General features: G+C 38.8%; 1 protein-coding gene across 3 annotated transcripts in view; it reads left to right on the top strand.

The window, feature by feature from the left end:
* The first annotated feature begins 943 nt into the window (after window positions 1–943).
* Window positions 944–12,536, top strand: part of CA5B (carbonic anhydrase 5B) — a 72,656-nt gene continuing 61,063 nt past the window's right edge. For 2 of the 3 annotated variants that reach the window (XM_043990923.1, XM_043990921.1), the window contains exon 1: window positions 944–1,060. The gene's annotated coding sequence lies outside the window, so the exon portion shown is untranslated. The remainder of the gene's footprint in view (window positions 1,061–12,536) is intronic. The other variant, XM_043990922.1, reaches the window with a different exon arrangement.

Here is a 12,536-nt window from a genome sequence, read left to right as displayed (position 1 = left end):
AAAAGGAAAGTTAATTTTGGAACGTAGAATACTGCCAGGAGAGAATCAGCCCACGTGGGGCTCCAGGCGGTCAGAGGGGACCACGGAAAAGCATCTTCAGATGAGAAGTGCCGCGTGGTGGGACTATGAAGAAAATAAAGAAGTTAGTTCACACTTCGGGGAGGTGGAGATGAATAAACTTGCCCCAAGTCCGCTCTAGAGATACAGAAGAGTGTTCCAGGAAGACGCTTATTCCTTCTGGAAAAGTACAACACTGGCAATTCACCAAAGGGAAAAACAAACATATAGACCAAGTCAACAAAGGGAGCTCATCTTATCGAAGGGGAAATTGCGTTCAATACTGATCCTTATCCCCTGATTGGCCCGCAGCAAACGATGGGGCACAGCGTGGAGCAGCGGCATAAGTAGCCCTGCAGGTGGAGAACCTGGGTTCGAATCCTACCTCCGTCACTTACTGGTGCGACCTCAATTTCCTAATCTGTAAAAACGAGGGGGTTGGCGTAGATGGCGTGCCTTCCAGCTCTAGCTCTTTATAATTCGGGGGTCACTTTCCAATGTTACACGTTGGTCATCAGCCCCTAGGTTGATATTCTTGACCCCTCGGAAATCTGCAAAGGGTACAAACCAGGGCTTCATTTACCCTTTCTGTTGCTCGTCTGGACTTGAGATTGATGGAGAAAAATGTGCATAACGCTGAATAAACTTGAAAGTGTGTGGTGCAAACAAATTTCCCTCCCCCGCCCGTGCAGGAGCGATGGTTAAACATTTATTTAGCCCGTGCTGTGGCGATGCAACTGGGCTAACTGAGCCCAGGGTTGATAATGATTTGGATGAGATTTACAGGTTTCCATGCCCGCGCGTGCCCAGGCACAGAGGATGGACAGGGGGGAGGGGAAGGAGATGAAGGGGAGGTGGCTCCCAGCAGGGAGGGCGGGGAGGGGGTGGTGTTTCTCAAGATGGCGGTGGCGGCGGCAGCGCGGGCGAGACAGCTGTTAGGGGCTTGAGTGGGCGGCAGCGCGAGCGCGCCCCAGCGAGCGCGCGCCCGAGGGGAGAGCCGAAGGTAACGGTTTGGGAGAATGGGACAGGTGACGTCGAGGCTGAGCTCACGGCGGGGAGGGGTGGGAAGGGGGACTTTATGCAGTGGCGGCTGCGCGGTGCGCGAGCTTCTCCTCCTCCTCCCTCCCCCGTCCCCACTCACTTTTTGCCCAGGACCTAGTGCGAGCTCGGGAAAGGGCGAGGCCGAGCAGGGGGGTGGGACGACAGCGCCATCTGTCGGAGCCTGCGTCCAACCCTCGGATGTCAATTACCCCCCCTCACCGATTCCCCTCACTTTTTTCTCTTTCTCCCTCCCCCCTTCCCCCCGCCCCTTCTGCTTCCCAAGCCACGGATCTTACTTTTTTTTCCCCCCCTTTAGGCATTAATTCAGTCCAACTCATCAAGTTTAGGCTGGTCGGCTAGCAAGGCACTATTTTAAGTGTTGAGGGTACACACACACACACACACACACACACACACACACACACACAGAGTCTCTCTCTGTGTCTGTGTCTGTCTCTGTCTCTCACTGTCTCTGTCCCTTTCTGTCTGTCTCTGTCTTTGTCTCTCTCCCGTCTCTCTGTTTCTCTTTCTGTCTCCCTCTGTGTCTCTGTCTCTGTCTCTGTCACTCTCTCTGTCTCTGTGTCTGTTTGTCTCTCTGCCTCAGTTGACCCATCTGTGAAATGAGGCTAATAGTAGCTGTTAAAGCTCTATCATCATCATTATATATAGAATCTCTTTTATAGATCCTGTGGCATTTGACTAGCAATACACATTGCTTGCCCTATGCCAGCATCACAAATACTGTTATTTAAACCCAAGAGGTTATATACATTGTGATATAGATAGATATGGGCTCTCTGTTTTGGGGGGAAAAAAGGAGTTTCAGTTAGCTCAAAGTCTCTCCTCCAGTTCATTAAATATTTATTTAATAATGATTGAACAGTCTAGGAAATTTACTTGTAATGGAAATGAAAAATTTCCAAACTTGAGGAAACAAAACATGTTTATTGTCATAAATATGCTAGCAGTCAATGGTAATATAGACTGTTTTCATTTAGCTAAACTACAGGTTATTGTTTGGAAAGTGTTAGTATCAAATGTGTTACCTATAAATTTTATTTTTTGGGGGGGGTAGATTCTATCACTTCCTTCCTGTACCTCTCCCGATCTAGATCTTGGCTTCAAAAATACTAGTTATTAGGGATTACTATTATTAGCATTATTAGGGCAGCTAAAGTGGCATAATGGATAGAATTCCACTCTTGGCATCAGGAAGACCTGAAATACTTACTAGCTATGAGAACATGGGTAAGTCCCTTAATCTTAGTTTCCTTATCAATAAAACAATGAAAATACTAGCACCTATCTCCCTAAATTGTTGTGAGGATCAAATGAGATGATACATGCAAAAGACTTAACACAGTGCCTGCCATATACTAAGCACTATATAAATGTTAGCTATTAATAGTGATTACATTAATATTTATAATATTTACACATTTAAAATATTAGCTGTTATTAATAGTAGCTATTAAAGTATAGCTATTACATTTTAGCAAGTGGCAGTAGTAGCTCACATTTATATTGTATTTTACAATTTATAAGACACTTTCCTCATTAACCTCATTTGACAGATGAGAATACTGAGGCACAGAGTAGTGAAACTGATTGCCTATGATAATTTGTGCTTGCCCTATGATGTTTTTGCTCTGGTGAGATTTTTTTTTAATAGTACTAAATAACGAACTTTCCCTTTCACTAGGAGTTAGTCTGACAGAAACAAAATTGTGTTTAAAAAAACCAAAACAATGTTATTCTTAATGGGAAAAGGTGAATCTGCTCTTTGTTTTATTTTTTCCCCAAAATTTTCATTTTCTTAATCAAGTAAATTCCCTGGCTTCTTTAACTTTTATTAATTAAATACTATTTAATAAACTGAAGTGGAGGCATTGAACACATTGAAACTCTTTTCCCAAAAAGAGAGCAGTTGCTCATATCTATTTACATCAACTCAATTTTCTAGACTTAAATAAATATAAAAGTGACTGACCACAATTTATTAACAATGTAACTAATGGTACCAACACAAATGCCTACTGTGAGAAACAGGTGAGGTGTTATAGAAATAGTTATTATTTACATTGTTTTAGTTGTGTGAACCTCAAACCATCACTGGGTTTTTTTTTGTTGTTTTGTTTTAGTGAGGCAATTGGGGCCAAGTGACTTGCCCAGGGTCACACAGCTAGTAAGTGTTAAGTGTCTGAGGCCGGATTTGAACTCAGGTCCTCCTGACTCCAGGGCCGGTGCTCTATCCACTGTGCCATCTAGCTGCCCCTCAAACCATCACTGTTAACTCTATTTTTCTTCATTTGTAAAACATAGTCCCACCATTTAGCTCTTGATATTCCAGCCAAAGCTTCTCAAAAATTCTCTTACTGTTTCTCTGCTAGGTAAGAGTTAAATACTTCTATCAGGAAAGAAGTTTTCCTTGTTCTCTTTCTCTTTGTCTTTTCACAGTTTCTTTCAAACTATTAACGTTTCCTGTTAATGATTTCTGAATAACCGTTAAACTCATTCTCTTTATAGGTAACACTTAAAATTCAAATTTTTTACAGATGACATCAAGACTCTTTTGTGTTTTCAAATTTCTCACTGTCCAAAGTTAAAAACTCACACATTCTCCATTCCAGGAGTGTTGTTCTTCCAGGAATAACATTTAAACTGTCACCATTTAAAATTCCAAAGCCTCTTAAAATACAGTGATGATATCTGTGGGAGAAAATGGTTTGAAGTTCTAAACTGGTGTTACAGACATATAAATGAAATTCACATCACCTACAGTTGTTTTTAACTCTGGGCATATATGTGTGTGTGTATGTATGTATGTATATATACACACATGTGTACATCTATGTATAGACACACAGTATATATGTTTGTATGTATGTATAGATCCAGATATGTATCTATATATATGTTTATGTTACATAAATAAGATATATTCAACTGTCTTCAGCTCTTCAAGACAAGGGCAAACAAAGCACAAAAATATAATTTTTAATATTAAATAAGATTAAATAAGTTTTACTTCAAACATCTCTTCAGACTGGTTCTCCTCATTCTTTACCTCTTTGCAGTAAAAGAAAACAAGTCTGTTTTGCAATTCCCTGAAAGGGTAGTTCTAGGTCACATAATGACATTACATGGCTTGACTAATGAAAACAATTCTCCTTTTCTCTATCCCCACTTGTTTGAACTTAAGATTTCCCTGAGAGATAGATTTTCATCTATGCTTATTACCACAGTTTCCAAAATAAATTTCCAGTATTTCTTTTTGGCTAAGAGCCCCGATATAGAAACTGGCAGAAAGGTATTTCATCATGCCTTAGTTGCCTCTGATTAACTCCTATGAGTCTCTTCTCGCATTTGTTAGTTCTCCCTAGTACTTCCATTTGGAGGAAGAGCACAGATCAACCATCCTAAAAAACCACCATGTGGCAACAGGTACCTCCTTCTCCTCCCTCCCTACTCCAGCTTTTCTATGTTGTCTTTATCATTAGTGTGTAAGTTCCTTGAGGGTAGGGATCGCTATTCTTTTTGCTTGTATTTTTATCATATCCCTAGTACTTGGTACATTTGACATAGTAAACATTTAATAAATGCTTGTTGGCTGACTAGTACTGTCAGTCATATTTCTGGTTTACAAGTTCTGTGAAAAAGGTTTAAACTTGCTTTCAACTCACAGTGAAGGAGTTCTTACTAAAGACAGGTGTGTGCTAGAGGCAGCTCCTAGAGCCAATAATTAAATTTTCAGTGTGAACATTTACACCTTGGAAATCAGCAAATGTTACAAATCATGATTTAATTTATTGTCATTGATTATCCAGATTTTAAAAAGTTGTAGACAAAATAATCAATCATGCAGATTAAGCTTTTTGTTGTTGTTATGATTTTTTTTTTTTTGCTGGGCAATGTAAGTGACTTGCCCATGGTCACACAGCTAGTAAGTGCCATGTGTCTGAGGCCAGATTTGAACTCAGGTCCTCTTGAATCCAGGGCCAGTGCTCTATCCACTGCACCACCTCGATGCCCCCCAAATACTCACTTTTTGTTTGTTTTTGGTGAGGCAATTGGGGTTAAGTGACTTGCCCAGGGTTACACAGCTAGTAAATGTCAAGTATCTGAGGCTGGATTTGAACTCTGGTTCACCTGACTCCAGGGTCGGTGCTCTATCCACTGTACCACCTGGCTGCCCTGCAGATTAAGCTTTAAAAATATGCCCTGCATGTGTTTTCCCCAGAGAGCCAGTTGTTAAATATTTACTGGTATATTTCTGCTAAGAGTATCAGCATTGATTGATGTGAAATTCGCAAATATCAGTATGCTAAAAGAGAAATTATAAAGAAGAAATATTGTAAAAATTTAGAAAGATGAAATAAAAATGAAATAATACTTTGTTTTTAGAGTTGATAGGGAGCCACTGAAGTTTATTGACCAGGGGAGTAACATGGTTAAACTTGTACAGGGTGGGCCAAAAGTCACAATCTTTTAATAACTTTTTGAAAATTGCTTTTCTTTATTTTTCACCATTTACAAGATTTGATTTTTCACATGTAATGTAAATCCATTTCCTATGTATACTGTATATGATGCTGTAAATTAAAAACAAAAACAGAGTTATTAAATATTGAAACCCTTCAGTGACTTTTTGTTACTTTTTTTTTTTTTTTGCAGGGCAATGAGGGTTAAGTGACTTGCCCAGGGTCACACAGCTAGTAATTGTCAAGTGTCTGAGGCTGGATTTGAACTCAGGTCCTCCTGAATCCAAGGCCAATACTTTATCTACTGCGCCACCTAGCTGCCCCATGCCCCTTTGTGACTTTTGATCCACCCTTTACTTTAGGAAAATAATTTTGGTAGTTGTGTGGAGGAGGGATGAGAAAGGGAGTCACTGAGGCAGAGAGTATATTTTGGCTTAGGAACTTCCTAATAACCAGAATTGTCTGAAAATAGAATGAATGGTATCATGAGGGGGTTGGTATGAATTCCATCTCATCTGAAGTGTTCAGGAAGAGGATGGATGAGCATTTGTCAGCAGTGTTGTATGATTCAGGTAAGGAGTTGGACTAGATTCAGTTCAAATCAATTCATTAAATGCTTTTGTAGTTTAGTGGAAAGAATACTACAAACTAGTGTCAGAGTCAGAAGATCTGGGTCAAGTCCCAGTTTTGACCTTAACTGGTTCTGTCACACTATCCAGGTTTTCATGACTCTGTTTCTTTATTGCAAAAGGGAATAATAGTATTTCTTCTGCCAAACACAAAAGGCTATTGTGAGGAAATCAGTTTGTAATCCAAGTTCTATGTCTTACTAACCGATTCTTCTGTTTAACCTCTTCCAGGCCTCAGTTTTCCTCATCTGTAAAATGAAGACAATAGATCAGTGATTTCTATATGTCTCATTAAAATTGTTTTTATCACATTCCATATGTCTAAATTTACTTGTTTGTAAATAATTTATACATACTACTGTTAGGGGAAGTTAGGTGGTACAGTGGATGAAGCAATGAGCCTGGAGTCAGGAAGACCTGAGTTCAAATCCATCCTCAGACACTTCCTAGCTAATTGACCCTAGGCAAGTGACTTAACCCTATTTGCCTCAATTTCCTGATCTGTAAAATGAGCTGCAGAAGGAAATGGCAAACCACTCCAGTCTCTTTGCCAAGAAAACCACACATAGGGTCACAAAGAGTCAGATAAAACTGAAACAAATGAACAACAAAAAAATCACTTGACCTTTGCCTTCCTTGGTGAAACAGGGATCCAGTGAGATAATACTTGTAAAGTGCTTAGCACAGTTTCTGGCACATGGTAGGTACTTAATAAATGTGTTTTCCTTTTCCATTGTACTAATAATTATGTACATTCTAAAACTTACACAAAAATAGAAATTTTAAAAAGTGAAATAAAAATGAAATAGTGTCTTGTTCTAGAGTCAACAGAGAGCCTAGACTTCTCCAGCCAATAGAGAGTCATTAGGTCTCTTCTAGACACTTCTAGAGTAAATAGCCAGTAGGTCTCTTCTAGATTCTTCTAGAGTCAATAGAGAGCCAGGTCAGACTAGCACATTAGGAAAATCATTCTGGCAGCAGTGTGGAGGATGGATTGCAAAGGGAGTGACTGGAGCAGGGAGACAGGAGACAGGAGGAGACTTCACTGGATGTTATTAGGGACTGAACCAGAGTATTGGCTGTGTGAGTAGAGAGATAGAAGAGATGTTATGAAGATAGAAACTATAACGCTGTGTAGATCTGATTGGCTATGTGGGGTGATAGAGCCTGAGGAATTAAGATGATACTAAGGCCATAAACCTGCATGTCTGTAACAATGGTAGTTCCCTCAACAGAAAAAGGAAAGCTCAGAAGTGGGCTGGATTCTGAGGAAAGCTATTATGGTCAAATCTGTAATACATCTTGCAAATATATTAGGTTCTTCTTTGTCTCAGGTCCACTTCAACAGGTAGGTGGAGTTTCCAGCTGTACTATCCAGATCCCGGGGTTGGTTTCAACAGGTGGGTAGGGTTAGCAAAGGTTCAGGCAGAGGAAAGAGTCCCCCCCCTCCCCGATTCTGGAGAATGGTGGGCCTAATGTTGTTGGAGAGTCCCTTCCCTGAAGGAGGGCCTTGGAAAAAGTGTTGGAATTCAGCTGCTGAGGCTGAAATTATGAATTGGTCTAGGTATTCCAAAAAGTTACTAAATTGTGCATACCCTTTCACCAGAAAAACTGCTGCCAAGATTATATCCCCAAAGAGATAAGAGAAAGAGCAAAAGGTTCTGTATGTGCAAAAATATGAATAGCAACTCTTTTTGTAGAGTCAAAAAAACCCCCTAGAAACTAAAGGGTTATTCATCAAATGGCAATGACTAAACAAATCATTGCATATGGATGTCATGGAATGTTATTCTACTATAATTACCTCCCACTCAGCTGTCCATTATCTTTAGTAATTCATCTTCCTTCAAAATCAAATGAACTCTGAAGATCACCCCCTCAGTATGAATTGGCCTTGGGAGTCCTCCCTCACTATGAAGGTAGAGGTTAGAGGGTAGACATTGGAGAGCTACCAAATCCTCCATTTAAGGAAGGGACCCAGTACAGTATAGGTGAAATTAGCTCGATTTCATGACTTGATCCAGTCACCCTCGGTAGCCTAATAGTTGGAGCAGAGGAATTGGATGGTTGGGTTTGTCCAATGAAGCATTAGTAAATCAAGAGAGGATGATCAAGGGTGAAGGATTTTGAGGTAGTGGCAAGTGAATCATGAGAGCGGCCAACCATGGTTTCTAAATTGGGTGGGGGGGGTGAGATAAGTGAAACCAAGGTAGGAAAGACTAGAAGAATAAGGAGGTGTTAAGGGGCTGATCGTGACTCTGGGGATGTAGAACACATATAAGTGAGAAGTATAGAAAAGGTGAAAGGATTTGAGGATGTAGTGGGATAATGGAATCTCAGAGTTCCTGGTCTTATTCAAGGTGTGATACAGCCTGTGTATGACTGAAATGGGGTAGAGGAAAGAAGTCGCTGGAGTTGAAGAGGTTGAGAAACTTTGTGGCTTGATTTTTAGAGAGACAGCCAACTATAGTCCCCAAAGTGATGACAATAAGATGAGATAGAAAAGAAAACCTTGAGCGGAATGATTCTATGAAATTGTGATACTAAGAATAAGTCATTAATCTTTTATATCTTCCTTGTGTTCTTAGCCTGACTTAGTAAAGATCTGTCCTGTGATGATTTATAGATAATAATAGCTTATATTTTTATATCACTTTACAATTCATACATCATTTTCATCTCCTACACTACTTATATTGAGCTATTTATCAAGGAAAAGAAGAAAGTGATATATTTTGGAAAAGGGAATATTTTTTGAGATAATCTTTGTTTTATGTTCACTGGGCAAAGAATGTTAATCCCAGCATTTTGAGATTTGCCCTGTTAGTTCATTTGATCCTCACAAAATCCTTGTTAGGGACATAGATACTGCTAATTAAAGAGTAGTCATTAAAAAAAGTAGTCATATATGAAAATGAAGAATTTTCAAGATGATAATATAAGTTATCAGGAAAATATTGTTTATATAAAATTAATTAACAGAACTTTTAAAATAGTATTTTATTTTTTCCAATTACATTTAAAGATAGTTGTCAACATTCATTTTTATAAGATTTTGAGTTCCAAATTTTTCTCTCCCCTTCCCTTTCCTCCCCCTCCCCAAAACAAGAAATCTGATGTTATACAATACAAACATGTTCAACATATTTCTACATTATCAGAACAAAAAGGAAAAACTACAGGAAAGAATGAACAAAAAAAAAACCAACAAAAAATAAAAATAATATCCTTCAATCTGCATTCAGACTTCATAGTTCTTTTTCTGGATGTGGAGAGCATTTTCCACCATGAGTCTTTTGGAATTGTCTTGGATCATTGTTTTGCTGAGAAGAGTTGTCTATCACAGTTGATCATCATACAATGTTGCTGTCTTTAAAAATATATTTGTTGGGGCAGCTAGATGGCGCAGTGGATAGAGCACCGGCCCTGAAGTCAGGAGTACCTGAGTTCAAATCTGGCCTCAGACACTTGACACTTACTAGCTGTGTGACCCTGGGCAAGTCACTTAACCCCAATTGCCTCACTAAAAAAAAAGGAAAAAAAATAAAAAAAAATAAAAATATATTTGTTTTTCACTATTTGCAATGTTGTTCTTAAGTACAATGTTCTCCTGGATCTGCTTACTTCACTCAGAAACAGTTCATTTAGTCTTTCCAGGTTTTTCTGAAATCTACCTGCTCATCATTTCTTACAGCATAATAATTTTCCATTACATTCATATACCACAACTTGTTCAGTCATTCCCCAATTGATGGGCTTCCCTTCAATTTCCAATTCTTTGCTACCACAAAAAGAGCTGCTATAAATATTTTTTGTACATGTGGATCCTTTTCCCTTTTTGTGATCTCTTTGGGATATAGACCTAGTAGTGGTATTGCTGGGTCAAAGGGTATGTGCAGTTTTATAGCCCTTTGGGACTAGTTCCAAATTGTTCTCCAGAATGGTTGGATCAATTCACAATGCCACCAATAATGCATTAATGTTCCAATTCCCCCACATCTTCTCCAATATTTATTTCCTTTTCTGTCATATTAGCCATTCTGATAGATATGAGGTGGCACCTCAGAGTACTTTAAATTTGCATTTCTCTAATGAATACTGATTGAGAACATTTTTTCATATGACTACAGATAGCTTTAGTTTCTTCATCTGAAAACTGCCTATTCATATCCTTTGACCATTTCTCGGTTGGGGAATGACTTGTATTCTTATAATTTTGATTTAGTTTTCTATATATTTGAGAAATGAGGCCTTTATCAGAAACACTGACTGTAAACATTGTTTCCCTGCTTTCTACTTTTCTTCTAATCTTTGTTGCATTGGTTTTGTTTGTGTAAAACCTTTTAAATTTAATCAAAATGATCCATTTTGCATTTTACAATGTTCTTCGTCAGAAATTCTTCCCATTTCCATAGATCTGACAGGTAAACTATTCCTTCTGCCTTTGGTGTCATTCTTTATGTCTAAATCATGTACCCATTTTGACCTTATGTTAGTATAGGGTGTGAGATGTTGGCCTATGCCTGGTTTTTGTCCTATTATTTTCCAGTTTTCTCAGCAGTTTTTGTCAAATAGTGAGTTCTCATTCCAGAAGCTGGTCTTTTGGGTTTGTCAAACAGTAGATTGCTATAGTCATTTACTACTGTGTCTGTTATGGGTAACCTATTTCAATGATCCACCACTCTATTTCTTAGCCAGTACCAAATTAACATAATTTTTAAACACCATATCTACTATATGAAGTACAATCATTTGCAGTCTTATTTCACTAAATTATTATTAAGGGCAAATATTAAAATGCTAATTTTTGCATTTTAGAATTTAGCTGGAAATTTCTTCATAGGTCACATTTGATTTCATAATTTATTTAGAAAAACATTTCAGTATCTCTAAACTATATGTATATAATTTATGCTTTTTGCCATTTATACCATTGTTACACTTTGAGGACGGTGGGGAAAAATTAGAAGAAATATTATTTCATAACACAAAGAAAAGCAGTGGAGATAAAAACAAATGTATAGAAAGATTACCTTAAGATTCAACTAAGCTTTGTTATCTCAGGGGTATCAATAAATGAAACTGGCAGGAGAACAATAAACAGAAAATGGAACAGATTTGTCAGCATTTCTATAGCAGTCATCTTAATCATCAATAACAGTGAAACCACATTTGGACTCTTAAACCCTTATTCCCCAATGTGCTATATGAAGAAAGAATAAACGGCCTTTAAGAAGCTGAAGTCAAGAAGATTGGCTAGATTAGATCAAGCTTACACAAAGAAAATCCATGTTGGAAGCAACACAATCTTAAAATATCACAGATCCCAGGGTAAGTTGAATAAGCAGTCTGACCTGATCTACTAATTTTTCTTTTTATCTTATCTCAACTGGATCCTCACTCTTCAAGGCAATCTTTTCACTATTCCAGATTGACTCTCTACCACATGCCCCATGACGATATTCCCAACTTCTCTTCTCCAGCCACTTATACCACCCTTCCCCCTTCACTCTCAACAGAGAACCTCACTCTCATGTTTGATGCAAACCATCAAGAGCTCTCTCTCCCTTTTTTTTTTTTTTGGTGAGGCAATTGGGGTTAAGTGACTTGCCCAGGGGTCACACAGCCAGTAAGTGTTAAGTGTCTGAGGCCGGATTTGAACTCAGGTCCTCCTGACTCCAGGGCCGGTGCTCTATCCACTGTGCCACCTAGCTGCCCCTAGAGTTCTTAATAAAATCACAGGTTTCGTTCTTATTGTATGCTAAGTAGTAGTATTACATTATGTGTTTTGTTTTGTTTTGTTTTTTAGTGAGGCAATTGGGGTTAAGTGACTTGCCCAGGGTCACACAGCCAGTAAGTGTTAAGTGTCTGAGGCCGGATTTGAACTCAGGTCCTCCTGACTCCAGGGCCGGTGCTCTATCCACTGCGCCATCTAGCTGCCCCTCTCTCTCCCTTTTGCTTTAATCTTAGAGTAAGAGTTTACTTGTGCTCTTGATCTGACTTTCTGGGAGCATGCTACTTTGATGAACCCCTCACTCTCCCTCATTTTTAACTTCTTATCTGCTGGCTCCTTACTAGATAGCTAAAAACATGCTCAGATACCCCCCATCCTTAAAAACCTTTGCTTAACTCGAGCAGCCTCTCAAGCTATAGCTATATATTTCTCCTCCTTTTCATCATCCAACTCCTAGGAAAAGCTATCTGCTGCATTCATTGCCACCTATTTATAACCTCCCTTTCACTTCTCATCCCTTTGTAACCTGATTTTCAGTACCATAATTCAAATGAAAATACTTTTTCTAAGGTGACCAAATGATTTCTTTATGTC

Source organism: Dromiciops gliroides, chromosome 3 (genome assembly GCF_019393635.1).
Source record: "Dromiciops gliroides isolate mDroGli1 chromosome 3, mDroGli1.pri, whole genome shotgun sequence".
Lineage (NCBI taxonomy): Eukaryota > Metazoa > Chordata > Mammalia > Microbiotheria > Microbiotheriidae > Dromiciops > Dromiciops gliroides.
Note: the sequence above shows the minus strand (reverse complement) of the source record. Positions and strands in the feature narration are given on the sequence as shown.